This window comes from Elephas maximus, chromosome 4 (assembly GCF_024166365.1).
Source record: "Elephas maximus indicus isolate mEleMax1 chromosome 4, mEleMax1 primary haplotype, whole genome shotgun sequence".
Lineage (NCBI taxonomy): Eukaryota > Metazoa > Chordata > Mammalia > Proboscidea > Elephantidae > Elephas > Elephas maximus.
Genome location: NC_064822.1, coordinates 126,445,731 through 126,461,193, shown reverse-complemented (window position 1 = coordinate 126,461,193; position 15,463 = coordinate 126,445,731).

Genomic DNA, 15,463 nt, shown 5'->3' with positions numbered 1-15,463 from the left:
GCTTATGGGTGACATTGGGTAAAATTACCTGTGTGCCTCAGTTTCCTTAAATGTAAATTAGGGTTATTAGGAATAGATGGGAGTCCCTGGGTGGCCCCAGAGGAATCTAGGAAGAAACGCATGGTGATTTACTTTTGAAACCTCATGCAATTGAAAACTGTATGGAGTGCAGTTCTACTCTGACACACATGGGGTCGTCATGAGTCTGAATCAACTCAATGGCAACTGGTGGTTTAGAATTAGGTAAGACTTACAAGGCTTTTAGCACAGTGCCTGGCATACAGTAAGGTTTGAAAAATGTCGGTGATTATCATTATTTCTTTATGTCAGGATCTGTGCTAAGCTCTGGCCATCTGCAAATTAAAAAGTTGTGATCCTCACTCTGAGTTAGTTCATACTCCGGAATGCCTGGCATTGCAGCGCTTGAGAGTGTCTTTTCTTTTCTACAACCAGACAAGTTGATAAAATGACCATCAACAAGAGGTTCTCATTGCACCCAATCTGTGTGATGGCTCCCAGTTTTTCACATGCAATATGAACTTCACGGTAAATTCATGCCCTGGGGCATTGGAATGGCAGGACAGATGGTGTGTTCGCCATTTGCTGTCGTGCTCGGATTATATTGATCTTGGGTGCTGCTGGATACGTGGTTGAAGGTTGGGAGAAAATGGTTCACAATCTGTGAAGCATGTGAATTATATTCCTGTGACATTAAAAAATTCTTGGCAGAGGGAGAAGTGTTGAGTGAAAGGTAATAATCCACTGTTACCTTCCCCTTTATTTGACTTTTTTTCTTTTTTTTAATAGCAGTGGGAAAGGCCTTTGAGAAATCTGTTGAATTAGACGCTTGTCATTGTGTTTTCCACTCATTAGATAGCCTGTTTCTTCTGTACTAGTTCCCACTAGCGATGTGTGATTAAAAAATATTTTGGATACAGGCATGCAACTGATGTTTGGTTCCCAAGAGAGTGACTTCTTAACACAATGGGCTCTAAGTGAAATTGCAAAAAAGTTTTGGCTATTAATTTTTTTTTTATTACTTTTATAGGTGAAAATGTTTCACAAGTGTCTGCTCTTTCTTTAAAAAAAAATCATATTTCAGCCTTTTGGACGATTGGGTTTTGTTTATGAGTAAGTTTGATTGATAATATAGAAGTCTCCATTCAAATTTCCATGAGGCTTTCACCCAGATGTAAGAGACAAGAAAACTCCAAAATAGCGTAATTTGGAGCCATGAATGTATTTGCATATAATTTCTAATTTTTCTAAAGCAATCTTCACTGTACCATTTGGCAATTGTTCTATCCTTCTTGCTTTTTCTCTCATTTGTATCATCTCATTTACTGTACTTGTGAATACAGCTAATACTTACAATTCACTCTGTGGCAGGCACAGCTGTAAGAACTTTACATGGGTTAACTTTACTGATGCCTTACAACAACCTTGTGATGTTGTTGTGGTCAAGTCAATTTCGACTTGTAGGAATCCCAATGTGACAGAGTAGAACTGTTTCATAGGGTTTTCTAGGCCATAATCTTTATGGGAGGAGATTGCCAGGTCTTTTTCTTGCACAGCTGCTGGGTGGGTTTGAACTGCCAGCCTTTCAATTAGTAACTGAGTGTTTAACTATTAGGTCACTGAGATCCTTATCTTGTGATGTAGTATTATTGTTATCCTTATTTTTCAGCAAGGTGACGGAGGCAGAAAGAACTAAAACAAGTCACTCAAGGTCATAATCCAGTAAGTAGGAGAGCTGGGATTTGAACACAAGCAGCCTGGCTCTTGAGTAGCACCAGCCCCTAGCCTGTAGGCTATATCACTATTCAAAAGTCTCACTGTCTGCAAAGTGAACCACAGAGTTATTGTTATTTGCCATTGAATCAAGGTGACCTTACGTTTAGCAGAACGAAAGGTTGAGGTTGCCTGGTCCTGCACCATCCCCATGATCTTTGATATGTTTGAGCCCATCGTTGAGGCCACTGTGTCAATTTGTCTCAGTGAGGGTTTTCCTCATTTTGCTTGACTCTTTACATTACCAAACATGATGTCCTTTTCTAGAGATAGGTCTTTCCTGATGACATGTCCAAAGGAAGACAGTCTCACCATCCACAGACAGGGCCTATACAATCCAAATACAAGGATTGTGCACGTAATTGGAGAACTTTGCAAGGGCAACCAGTGGCTTCTGGGTCACAGGATGGAGAATACACATGTGCTCTTTTGTTAGAGGCCATGCATTGCATGTAGCTTTGTTGTTTAAAGCAATAATCCTTTAAAGATTAATTAAATCTTTATGCAAAAAGTTGTAAGTGAAATAAAATATTAAGAAAACCTTTTCAGTGATGGTTCCATTGAAGAAGAAAATTATCCTTAGTTGTGTTTAAGAAATATGATCTCTTTTAGGCTTATGAATAAAACGAAATCAGATTTCTGTGCATCTTTCTCCTTTTTCTGATTAGTATTATTTTAAGGTATTGCATGTCTCACATTATTTTTGCCTTATTAAATATTGCCCCTCAGAGGAAATATAAGAATAAGAATGATTTCTATGATGAGTCTACTTCAGGCTGAGCCTAGAATTAGCCAGTTCGGTCATTTGTCTTTTCATGTTTGTTTCAACAAATTCAATTTCTTAAAAGGTCCAATCGGATGCTGTGTTAGACATAAACTGAGTTTACTGACTTCAACATCTGTTTTCAGAAACCTCAGCACTTCTCACCTTTACTTGGAAGCTGCTAAGTTCTGCCCCAAGAACGAGGTACACTTTGAGCAGTTAAGGTGAAGATTTTACCAGGCCCTCTTAAACGTTCATGCCTTTTATGCCTTCCTGAACAGAGCTCTAGGAATAGAGCAATGTGGTCTTGGCTATTAAAGGTAGTGGGCCAGGAGCACCTGGTCACAATAAATATGGGCTCCTTCTTTCAGCCTTCTCTGTGGTCTTAAAATGAATCTACAAATTTTAAAATTTGTCATTTCCAGGATTATGATAATCCTAGGTAATGAGACATTTTCTCAAGTCTCACATTGTAAATCTGATGCTTGCTTACTTAAAAGGCCATGTCCAAACGAGGCTGAATTTTGTTAATTGTATAGTCTCCCGTATTTGATTCATACCAACACCAGATAGACTTAAAATCAAGAATATTTACAAGACATCAAATTATAAAATCTTTAAAGCAAATTAATTCATTGAATGTTATTTTAAGAAATTGTCTACCACACTGAAAGCAGTTAGGCAAATTCCTGTAGCATGGAAATAAATTAGGGCAAAGTCTAAATATCTGTGGGCTTCAGCAAGTCTAAAATCTTCTTTCCCAATAATAACATTTATCGGTATGTTTCTGATTATGAAAGTTATTCATGCTTATTTTAGAAAACTCGGTGGAAAAAAAGAAGAAAACAAAACCATCTTCGATCTTACTCATGCCTGAAATCTTGACATCCAACAAAAAAGCATTTATGTATTCTGTTGAGGGTCCTTTTTCAAAGCGACAACATTATTGAATTTAATATGCATTTGAGTTAAAAATACAAGTAAGAATATCTGATGATAGCACAAATTACCATATGTTTATACCATATTTTTCAATGGTTGTTGTTAGCTGTGGTGGAGTTGGCCTCAACTCATAGTGACCCCATGTGCAAAGAAAGGAATTTTTGCCCAGTCCGGCACCATCCCTATGATAGTTTGCAGATCAGACCATTATGATCCATAAGGCTTTCTTTGGCTGATTTTTTTAGAACTAGATTGCCAGGCCTTCCTTCCTAGTCCATCTTAATCTGGAAGCTCCTCTGAAACCTGTTCAGCATTATAGCAACACAGGAGCCTCCTATACTGCAAGATGGTGGTAGCTGTGTACGAGGTGCATTGGATAGAATGGAACCTTGGTCTCCTACCTGGAGGGGGAGAATTCTACCACTGCATCACCACTGTCCCTTTCCAATAGTAAGATACCCCAATTTAAGATACACTTTCTCTTTTTTAAGTTCCTTTTTTTTAATTATTAAACTAACATTTTAATCACAGAAAATGTGGAAGACATAGGAAAAGTCACATTTTAATCATCCTTGCTTCTCCTCAAGACAGACACAGATACTGGTAATATTTTCATCTAGTCTCAGAGCTTTTCCTTCTCACTTCAGCAGGTGATTCTTAGGAATGGATTGGCTCGGGCCCTCTTCAAAAGGTGGGCAAATTTGACAAAGTCAGGCCACGAGCTAGAACTGTATAAGGAAGGAGTTTCCAACCATGTGCTCTTTGGGCAGGAATTTGTGAGCGGGGCTTCTAGGAATAGAAGCGAAAATGACCTGTTCCTTCCAAGCAAATTCAAATGTGTTGGGAGGCAAGTAATCTATTTTTTGGCAGCTCAAATCTACTAACAATGATTCCTTGGTGAATCAACTTGTGCAAATGTCCAACCCAGCCTAATAAAACCAGACAGTGGGTCCTATATAAATGCTCATGAAGCTCAACTGAAGAAAAGTAAATTTATAATATCAACTGCAATCTCACTTAAGAATATTGAATTGTTTCATGAAAGGCCTTTAATAGAACTTAGAGTATAGATTTTTTAAGCAAATGTGGCACAATATTGACACAATAGCTTCTTCAAACAGTGGACTCAAACATATCAACGATCATGAAGATGGTACAGGATCGGGTGACATTTCATTCCGTTATACATAAGGCTGTTATGAATTGGAGCCAATTTGACACCAACTAGCAACTATAAGCACTGAGTGAGGTGATGATGATGACAATGGAAAAGTAGATAATGGAAGAAAATATGAAGGACAAAAAGAGTTATTCATTCGACAAAGCATTGTGCTTATCTCAATGAATACATGTAAAGATATCAGTGTGTATATATGCAAATACAACTTTATTTTATTTTATTTTACAGAAATATCTGGGCTGTGGTGCTGATGGGCTTGTTTTAGAGAAAAATAAGAGGAATTGAAAATGCCAACAAATAGAGAATGTCAGATGTCAAGAAATATGCTCAAGAAATTGAAAACTATAATGAGAAAAATGTTACATTTATACATTAGCAGGAGCCTTATTTTTGCTTTCATGAATTTTAAAGTCAAATTGATTTGACTCAACCAATTTCATTAGCATCTCATTACTGCTCAGAACTTTTAATGATATGCAAATGATCTATCTGAAATGAAGGCCAGAAACCCGCATGTTTGGAGATTTTTTTTTATTCCTTGGAAAATTCCTTTAATGTTTGGAAAGAGTCAGCTGTGGATATTGTCTACTCAGCACAGAGAATGGAATCAGTGAATGTTCTTCTGCTTCAACAGATGTTCTTTATAAACTCTGAGGTCCCGAGATTCAGAGGGTCTGTGTTTCTGAAAGGGAGGCCTAAAGAGAGCACCTATCCCAGAATCACCTGGGCACTGACCAAACATGCTGATTCCAGGGCACCACCCCAGGTCGACTGGAAGAGAATATTTAGGTATGGGGCCCAGAAATCCAGGTGATTTTTGTGTACACCAGAGTTTGAAATCCACTGATGTAGAATAAATGCTGGGAGGTATTTGTTCAGTGTTTCAGATTTAGATAAATCCAGAAGAGAGAAGAGATGGGGTACACTGGCCCAGGAAGCCTTTCAGCGATGGGGGTCACTCACCTATTAGTCTTGAATTAAGTTCTAACAGGTTAAAAAGTAAATTCCTTTTTTTTTTTTACAGTTACCATTGAGTAAATTCCGACTCATGTCGACCTCATGTGTGTCAGAGTAGAGCTGTGTTCCACAGGGTTTTCAGTGGCTGATTTTTGGGAAGCAGATCCCCAGACCTTTCTTCCAACGTGTATGTCTTAGTTATCTAGTGCTGCTATAATAGAAATAACACAAGTGGGTGGCTTGAACAAACAGAAATTAATTTTCTCACAGTTTAGGAGACCAGAAATCTGAATTCAGGGTGCTGGATCTACAGGGAAGCTTTCTCTCTCTTTTGGCTCTGGTGGAATGTCCTTGTCTTTTTGAATTTCTGCTCCTGGGCAATCTTCATGTGACTTGGCATCTCTCTTCCCCCATCTCTGCTCTGCTCACTTGTTTAATCTCTTTTACAAAAGAGATTGACTCAAGATAACCCTACCCTACACTAACCTGCTTCATTAACATAACAAAGACAACACATTCCCAAATGAGATTATAACCACAAACATAACCAAAAAAATCCATTGTTCTGGAGTTGATTTTGACTCATAGCAACCCCATAGGATGGAATAGAACTGCTCCATAGTGTTTCCAAGGCTATAAATCTTTATGGAAGCAGGCTGCCACATCTTTCTCCTGTTGAGTGGTGGGTGGGTTTGAACTGCCTACTTTTTGGTTAGTATCCAAGTGCTTAACCACTGCAGCAGCAGGGCTCCTGCCCCACAAGCATAGAGGTTGGGATTTACGACACATATTTTGGGGGGACATAATTCCATCCATAACATTCCACCCTCTGCTCCCCCCAAATTCATGTCCTTGCTTCGTGTAAAACTTGTTTGCCCCATCACATCATCCCAAAAGTCTTAAATCAATTCCAAGTCCAAAATTTCATCTTCTGAATCATCTAAATCAAATATGGGTGAGAATATGTGTATTCCATCCTGGGGCAAAATTCCTCTTCATTTGTGAAGCTGTGAAATTGAGAACAGAAGTTATCTCTTTCCAAAGCACAATGGTGAAACAGGCACAAGGTAGACATTTCCGGGAAACGGGAGGGAAAGAAGGAATAACAGGCAGCAGCCAAGTCCAAAACCCAGCAGAACAAATTATATTAGCTCTCAAGTCTTGAAAATAATCCTCTTTTCTCTGAGACCACCTGGGCAATGGTCCTGCCCTCTAGACTCTGGGTGTTGGCCATGCCTTCAGGATTCTAGGTGGAGACCTCTTGGCCCTGAGCTTCAGCTCTGCCTTTTAGGCCCACTGGGAAGGCAATTCTTCTCCCTCAGCTTTAGGCGGCCCCATTCTCCTAGTCCATCTGAGTGGCAACCATACCCCTTTGGCCCTGGCAGTCCCCGTACTTCTGCTGCTTTGACATGGAAGCCCTACCTTGGGGAAGCTTTGGGCAGTGGGCCCATTCCCTTGGCACACTTTAATGGCAGCCCCACACTCCAGAACTGAGTTGGTGAAGATTTGACTGTTTGAAGCCTAGAAGGCTGCAGACCACCACCTTTGAGATCCAGGAGACTGTGGCCCCACCCTTTGAAACCAAGAAGACACTGCTTCCCATGCTCCTTCCAATAGTTCTGCTGATCTCTCAGCTGCTCAAGGGACGGTCCTTTTCTTTTCTTGGAGGACAACAGATGTAGCTCCTTTGGCCTGTTTCCTGCCTGTAGAATTCCAAGAGGGAGACAACTTTATTTCCTTTCGTTCTTTCTCTTTACCCTTCAGTCTAAGCTGATGGGTTTTCTGCTGTGGTAGCTGATTAGATCCATTAGTCACAGTTTTAATCTCTTTAACAAAAGATTGTGTAGCCGTGTCCTTGGTGAACATTCTAGAACATATGTCCTTACTTTGTACAACAGAATTTTCCAAATCTTTAAGTTCTGTTTTCATTTTGCGCAGTTCGTTGTTAAGTCCATCTCTTTCCTCTTGCATTTCACCAAAAATGACAAGGAGAAATCACACAGCCCCTTTAAGAACTTGCTTAGAAATGTCATCATCCAGGTATCCAAGTTCATCACTTACAAGCTCTACCTTCCACCAAACATTCGAAAATAATTCAGACAGCTTCTTTGTCACTGCATAAAAAACACTGCCCATCCTCCATTGTCTAATCACATGTTCATTATTTCCTTTTAAAACCTCACCAGAAGCACATTTAACATCTACATTTCTAGCAACTTTCTGTTGCTGGCACCATATGTATTCTCTAAGATGATAGAAACTTTCTCTATAGCTCTCCTCATTTCCTTCTGAGTCCTCACCAGAAATTGCGTTTGATGTCCATAATTCTACCAACAGTCTCTGCAAGACAATCTAGGCCTTAAAACTCTTTCAGCCTGCACTCATTACTCAATTCCAAATCTGCTTTCAAATTTTAGGTGTCTGTTAGAGCAGCACCCCTCTCTGCCAGTACCAAATTCTGTCTTGTTATCTAGTGCTGCTATAACAGAAACACAACAAATGTGTGGCTTTAACAAACAGAGATTTATTTTCTCACAGTTTAGGAGTCTAGAAGTCCAGTTTCAGGTTGCCAGCTCTAGAAGAAGGTGTTCTGTCTCTATCAGCTTTGGGGGAAAGTCCTTGTCTCTTCACGTTCTATTTCCTGGTTCCTTGGAGATCTTGATGTGTCTTGGCACCTCTTTCCCCGGATCTTTGCTGTGCTCACTTGTTTAATCTCTTCTGTATTTCAAAAGAGTTTGACTCAAGATACACCCTACACTAACCCTGCCTCATTAACATAACAAAGATACCCCATTCCTAAATAGGATTATAACCACAAGCATAGAGGTTAGAATTTATTTTCGGGGGACATAATTCAATCCATCGACTTGAGAGCACTGGTTAATTCAATCCATAACCATGCCTTTGGGTGGACTTGAACTTTCACCCTTTCCATTAGCAGCCAAGTGCATTAGCTATTGGCAGCACCCAGAGATTCCAAAAAATAAACTAGAAAACAAAATAAACTGAGAAATGTAAGATGTTATTTAACGGAAGAATCCACTTCCTGGGTATTGTAATAAAGATAAATAATGATAAATACCATTTATTGATTACTGAGTTTGTGTTTGAGATTTTTCATATATTCTAAGGGTTTTCGTTTGATCCTTTCAATATTCTAAGGGTTTTCGTTTGATCCTTTCAATACCCCACTGAGATGAGATGGGAATATCCTTATTTTACTGATGGGGCCACAGTCGTTCAAAGAGTTTAAATCTACTAGTAAGTTATGGAGATGGCATTTCAACCCAAGACTCTTTGATTCCAGAACCTGGGATCTTAACCTCCAGACCAGAGTGCACTCACGCTGTTCATAAGTCTTGTCTTGGAGCACACCTCCCAGGGGCAGTGGCTTTAATTGAAGTGTTCCTCTCTCTTCTCTGCCTTTCTTGGATCCAGTTTGAGCAGTTGGCATTACACATACCACTTTGGGGCCCAGTAGTCCTGTCAAGACCACAAGCAGAGAGAACTCGACAGCTGGGTGTTGCCATTCCCTATTGTCTCCCAGCTTTGGTGATGTGCTATTCTTTCAAGTCAAGATGTAGGGCAAGATCTAAATACCCACTGTGGGTGAGATAAACTGCTAAGTAAAAAAAATTAAACATCTGTAAGAAGGCTGCTAATGTTCTGTTTCTTGATCTGCGTGCTAATTACATGGGTATATTTATTCGGATTGTGAAAATCCACACTCTTCTGAATGTATATTACACCCTGCCAAAACCCACTGCTGTGAAGTTGATGCCAACTCATAGTAACCCTGCAGGGTAAAATCCCCCCATAGGGTTTCTGCGTCTGCAAATCTTTGTGGAAGCAAACTGCCACAACTTTCTCCTCCAGAGCTGATGGAGGGTTCGAAATCACTGACCTTTCGGTTAGCAGCTGAGCACTTTAACTACTGCACCACCAATATATTACACATAGATTAAAAAAAAAAAAAACCCAAATCAGTTGCCAATGAGATGATTCCGACTCATGGCAACACCATGTGTGTTAGAGCAAAACTGTGCTCCACAGGGTTTTCAATAGGCTGATTTTTCAGAAGCAGATCACCAGGCCTTTCTTCAAGGCACTTCTGGGTGGACTCAAACTCCAAACTTTCGGTTAGCACCCGACTGTGTTGTTAACTGTCTGTACTGTCCAACTGAGCTGCTGAAACTTACCTCCTCTCTACCATCCTCCACCAGCCCTGGCTTCCCCTTTCATTTCCAAGTCAACAAACTGTTTTCTGGTGAGAAAATGGTAAGATAATTGTTTCAACAACTGCATATATAATTATTTGTTAGACCAAACACTCAGAGTAGAAGTTAACCCTGGTGAGGGAAACAGGCTGATTCCCTGTTGAATCCTTTTCATCTCTTGGTTTAGGTAATCCTAAAAGTTGAACACATTTTTCTATTATGTTAACACATTGTGTCCTGAGCAGGCAGACCTGATGCATCTTGAACGTGCTTTAAATTTTTTCCTTAAATAACCTCACAAGCCTCCCACATTCTTTAGTTTTGCCTGTACTGAGAATCAGCAGTTACTTTTAAGTTTTAATAAGTTTCACATGTTTTGTAGTGAAACTGTGTTTAGTTAATTCTAACCTTTAATTAGTAGCCTCTGGATTGGTGTATACCAGACACAGGGATGTTATTAGTGTGAGCTGAAAGCTATGTGTGTTACTCCGTAGCAGATCAAAACAAACCTTGTGTGCCCTGACAGCATTAAACCCCACTGAGACCTGACCAGGATATGGTTTTCAGTTGTAAAAGAAAATTGTAATTCACAAGTCCTTGCCAGATGTCGTACCCCAAAACTTCAACTTCATTATATCCACCGCAAGTAGGTGGTCATGTGAGTTCAGCCAAATGGACCTTGTTTGGGTTTTTAATTATCTAAAAATTATATTGGTTCAAAATATTTGAAGTGGACAGATTGGTGCATCTTGCTTTTTCAACTTTTTAATCTTTAAAAAACATTTGGGATATACCTTTTGGAGGGGGGATGTAAATAGCTTTCCACTTCAGGAGACAGCTTCCAATTCTCACATACAATGTAAATCCTGTCTCTTTACAATGTTAAATCAAGGAAAAAATTTTGATTTCACTGGAAATAAGAAACCTTGAAAGAAAACACAGGTTTGGGAGCTGTTTCAAGGAGGAAACAAATCCGTTCTTAGATTTTTAAAAATCTCAAACCTATCCTGCACACTGGATGTTGCCAAGAGCAAAACTACAAAAAACTTTACTAGGTAGACCAAGAAAAAAAGAGTCAATGCATTTTTTTGAAAACTACTTTGTTTGGCAGTGGCCTCTGAAGTGTTGAAAGGCATTAGATAAAGTTCAAACACTAACCTACACAGTTAGTTGCAAGTGCTCATGGGCTTACGCCATGACGGACATTCCATGGATCTCAGCACTTAACACAGGGCGGTGAACTCCTAGACTTGTAGGCAATGTATATGCTCTTTCCTTCGTCTTTGTTGTTCTGACTTCAGCAAAATACATATTTTGTACCTTACATTTCTCATATACTTTCTTAAACTATTAGATTTGTGGATGTTTTCCTTGGTAAGACAACTGGCCTTCCCCGAGTACTCATTTCAATATAGCCTCAGTATCGTTTCAAAGTAATATATAATGCAGATGGTGAGGCCTAGTAGTCGCTTCCACCTTGCAGGCAAACCATATTTTATCTGGCCATAACTATCAAAAACTATTCTTGAGGGAATGTCATAGCAGAAAAATTTTTGTCAGTGGGATTTTACTGTAGTTAAGGTCAATATTAAATTTCGATTATTTAAAATATAAATTAATGTTTTGTTTTTTTCCCCAAAAAAGGAATAACTACAGAAAGCAACTCTGTGGTATTCTGGTTGTATACATAATTTGACACTAAGTTCCCTGTTGGCTAATTTGAAAGACACCATTATGCTTCTCTGCTTTTAGAAGCTCCAGATTGCCCTTCATTGACGAAAGAGCAACATTTTAAAATGTGGGAGAAGGAAATTCTTTTAAAGAAACTCCCCTCTCTCTTCACACATCTTGAACTTGTGAGGAACCAAATAATCACATATTTGAGAAGAGTGTTTTCCTTCATCAGCACCAGAAGCAAAAGATTTTTTTTTTTAACTGGCTTTTAGGATTTCCAGTGCTAATTTGTCTGTGTGAACAAAGCAATAAAACCACACAGGCAGACCTGAACTAGGCTCTGAGGTTGGAGCATAAATTTGAACCTTCTTTGGAATTTTTCCTTTTGACTTGTTTTCCTCTCCAGATACAAACCACAGAAGGGGAATTTGTTGCTCTTCCTGCTGTATATAAATTGTTGTTGGCACTGGCTTTTTGAATGATATTATCTTCTAAACATCCTTCAGAGGGCTAAATTTTACTCTTTCCTCTCCATTTTCAATTTCAGCTTCAAGAACTAACAAAATCCAAACATCTGTTGGTTCATTATCTTTTCAGAGTCAGAATTAACAATTTATTTTGGAAATTTTCCTTTTTTGCAGATTAAAACAGATGAGATACTTTTTTTTTCGCCTACAATGAAAAATATTTTAAATTATTATCTATAATTTTAAAAAGTCTCCAGTCCTTGAAAGCGGTGGTGTTACTAGGGGTAACCAGGGGGTGCAGACCACACCAGGTAACATTGTCAGAGGAGTGACACCAAAATGACTTCCGTATAAAATTTTCGTGCAGTGTTTCAGAAGAAATTTATTATTTTTTATAAAAATGTCCCTACAACAACAAAAACATATTTGTAAGGCCAGCTTACATGTCTGAATATACCTCCAAGGCTAAAACTCTGTGCTAATTTACTTTTTGAACCTTCTAATGTGTTCCAGGCAGAGCTGTCATTATGATGCAATTACAAGGGTGCTTCCAATGGCTGGTTTCACCTGTACCCGCTAGAAGCACGTGATGTTGTTTTCATTGTTGCCGGTGTTTTTATAGTTGCTGAGTTTGTCAGATTTTCTGGTGTTTTGGCTACAATATTGTGGTAATTAGTATTTGTAAACCTATATCAGTAACTCTTGAGACAAGTAGAAATTAAAGGAGAAAAAACTTTTTAGAAAGTCTCCTGCTCAGTTACTGATAACGTTGTAACTAATAATAGTGTAATTCAATGTAGAAAGACTTTATATAACAATTTTGTTGTTATTATTCATATAACTAAGAAATATTATATTTAAGCAATTTGCAACCATACTTACACCACATAGTATCCTATGATTACAATTGATAATACACATTGCTTAGTATTATGTATGTCTGGTACAGAAAGAGGTCCATGGGGGGGTGGGATTTGACACCATGAGTTATTACTCTGCGTAATACCAATCCTAGTGACACCACTGCTTGAAAGGTCATTGAATAGACAAACTCACAAAAATATATCTTATAATCAGTAAAACCTTGACATTTTATGAGGATTTATAAATTTTTAATTCTTTTGGACTTTTTTATTGGGCTTATTAGCAGTTTGGTTGCTAAGCTTTTGTAAACAAAAATTGACAATTGATAAGTGTTTTAATTGTAGCTATCATTTATTATCATTCATTTATTAGTACAAAGACATATAGCAGAACCTCTTGCGCATGCTTTGTGTGGGCCAAACTTTCCACCAGTTCTCTTTCTATCTCTTTGGAGTACAAAATGGTACGTAGAGGACTTGGAGTCAGAAGACCTGGCTTCTAGTCTTGATTCTGCCTCCTACTAGTTGCTCAACTTTAGGTTAAGGCCCTTAATCTATTGGACTTTCAGTTTACTCAGCTCTAAAACAGAGGAGACCATTGTAACTATTGTGTAGTGCCTTCCAACCTAGGAGACTTGTCTTCTGGCACTATATTGGACAATATTCTGTGATCTGTAAGGTTCTCATTGGCTAATTTTTGGAAGCGGATCACCAGGCCTTTCCTCCTAGTCTGTCTGAGTCTGGATTCAATGGACTCAAACATATCAACAATCATGTAGATGGTGTAGGATTGGCAGTGTTTCCTTCTGTTATACACATGACCATCATGAGTCAGAGCTGACTCAATGGCTACCGACAACAATGAAATAGAGGAATTAATTACACCTATCTCAAAGATTGTTATTAGGAATTACAAGTTTGTTTTTTCAAAATTTATTTTGTTGGTGTTGTTGAGAATATGAACAGCAGAACATATGCCAATTCAACAATTCTTACATGTATAATTCGGTGACATTGATTACATCCTTCAAGTTGTGCAACCATTCTCACTCTCCCTTTCCTCCCTATTAACATAAACTCACTGCCCCCTAAGTTTCTTATCTAATCTTTAAAGTTGCTGTTGTCAATTTGATCCCATATAGATAGTTCTTAAAAGAGCACAATGCTCAAGGCGGACTCTTTATTAGTTAAGCTAAAATATTGTTTGGTTTTAGGAAGACATCAGGTGATATTTTTGGCTTAAGGTTTAAAGATTAACTCAGGGTAGTGGGGTTCATCCAGCCTCCTTGGCTCCAGAAAGTCTGGATTCCATACAAGTTTTAACATGCGTAAAAGTATTTTGTAAACTGCTACCAACCAGGGGTAAGCATCTGCAATAATTAGCTCTCCCATTACCTAATGCAATGTGGAGGTAGTGGTTAAGAGACAAATCTTCAGGATTAGGCATTCCTGAGTTCAAAACCTGGCTCTGTGCCTTATTAAGTTTAATAAACTTTGATGATTTAAAAAAAATCTTTTTGAGCCTCAGATTCCTCACCTGTAAAATTGGGAGTAATAAACTTACCCAAAGAGGTGCCACTAGGATTAAGGGAGATAGTATATATTGAGCAGTTAGTATCATACCTGGTACTTAGTGCTTGCTCAGTACACAATAACATAATATTATATGATTTTGTGTTTGCCAGTGGTAATCATTCTAAGTTCCCCTTGGTAATTGTGATCATTACTTTCTTTTAAAAATGATGTGTCAAGCACTTACATTAGGCAGTGTCCACACCCTGGTGGCATAGTGGTTAAGTGCTACATCTGCTAACAAAAAGGTCAGCAATTCAAATCTACCAGGCGCTCCTTGGAAACTCTGTGGGACGGTTCTACTCTGTCCTGTAGGGTCGCTATGAGTCGGAATCAACTTGATGGCAACAGGTTTTTTTATGCAGATGAAGCGCTCAGGGAAAATTTCTTGAATGAATATACACAATCTTCACCAATATGGCTTTTTAAATTTACCTTGCATTACCTAGCAAACGTTCAGCCTTTTACAAATATTTTCCTAGAACAGTTTTATAGAATAGTTGTCTACGTAAGTGTCCAGTGGTTATTCTATCACAAACTTCAAAAACATACTTATAACTGTTCTTTGCTCAAGGACATTAGCCTAAGAGGTCTTTAGCCACAACATAAGTATTGTTATATAGTACTTTCCCTTTCAAATAATATCAAAACAGAAGTCTGCTTGCTGTAGGGACTTCTCTTACTACTCTTAGAACTTCGGTAGAGTAATAGCGACCCAACAATTTTGAACACTAATTCAAAATGTTTTTTACCACTCCAAAACTGTAAAAGAACATTTTGACAGTGATGGTAATTTTCCATGATAAGATAACCGTCTTGATTTTCTGTGAGATAGATCAAATTCAAATAAGAAAATTCACATATTATTCCTAAGTCTTGTTAGCATCCCTCTGTTTTAACTTTTATACTCACAAGAAGTATCAGTAGCTAAAAGAGTGGAATGTCACAACCAATTACGTGCATAAAAGCTAACAAACAGTGAATTAGCCGAACGGGAAACAACAGAAGGAAGCGGCATCAGAGGCACAGGTAATACA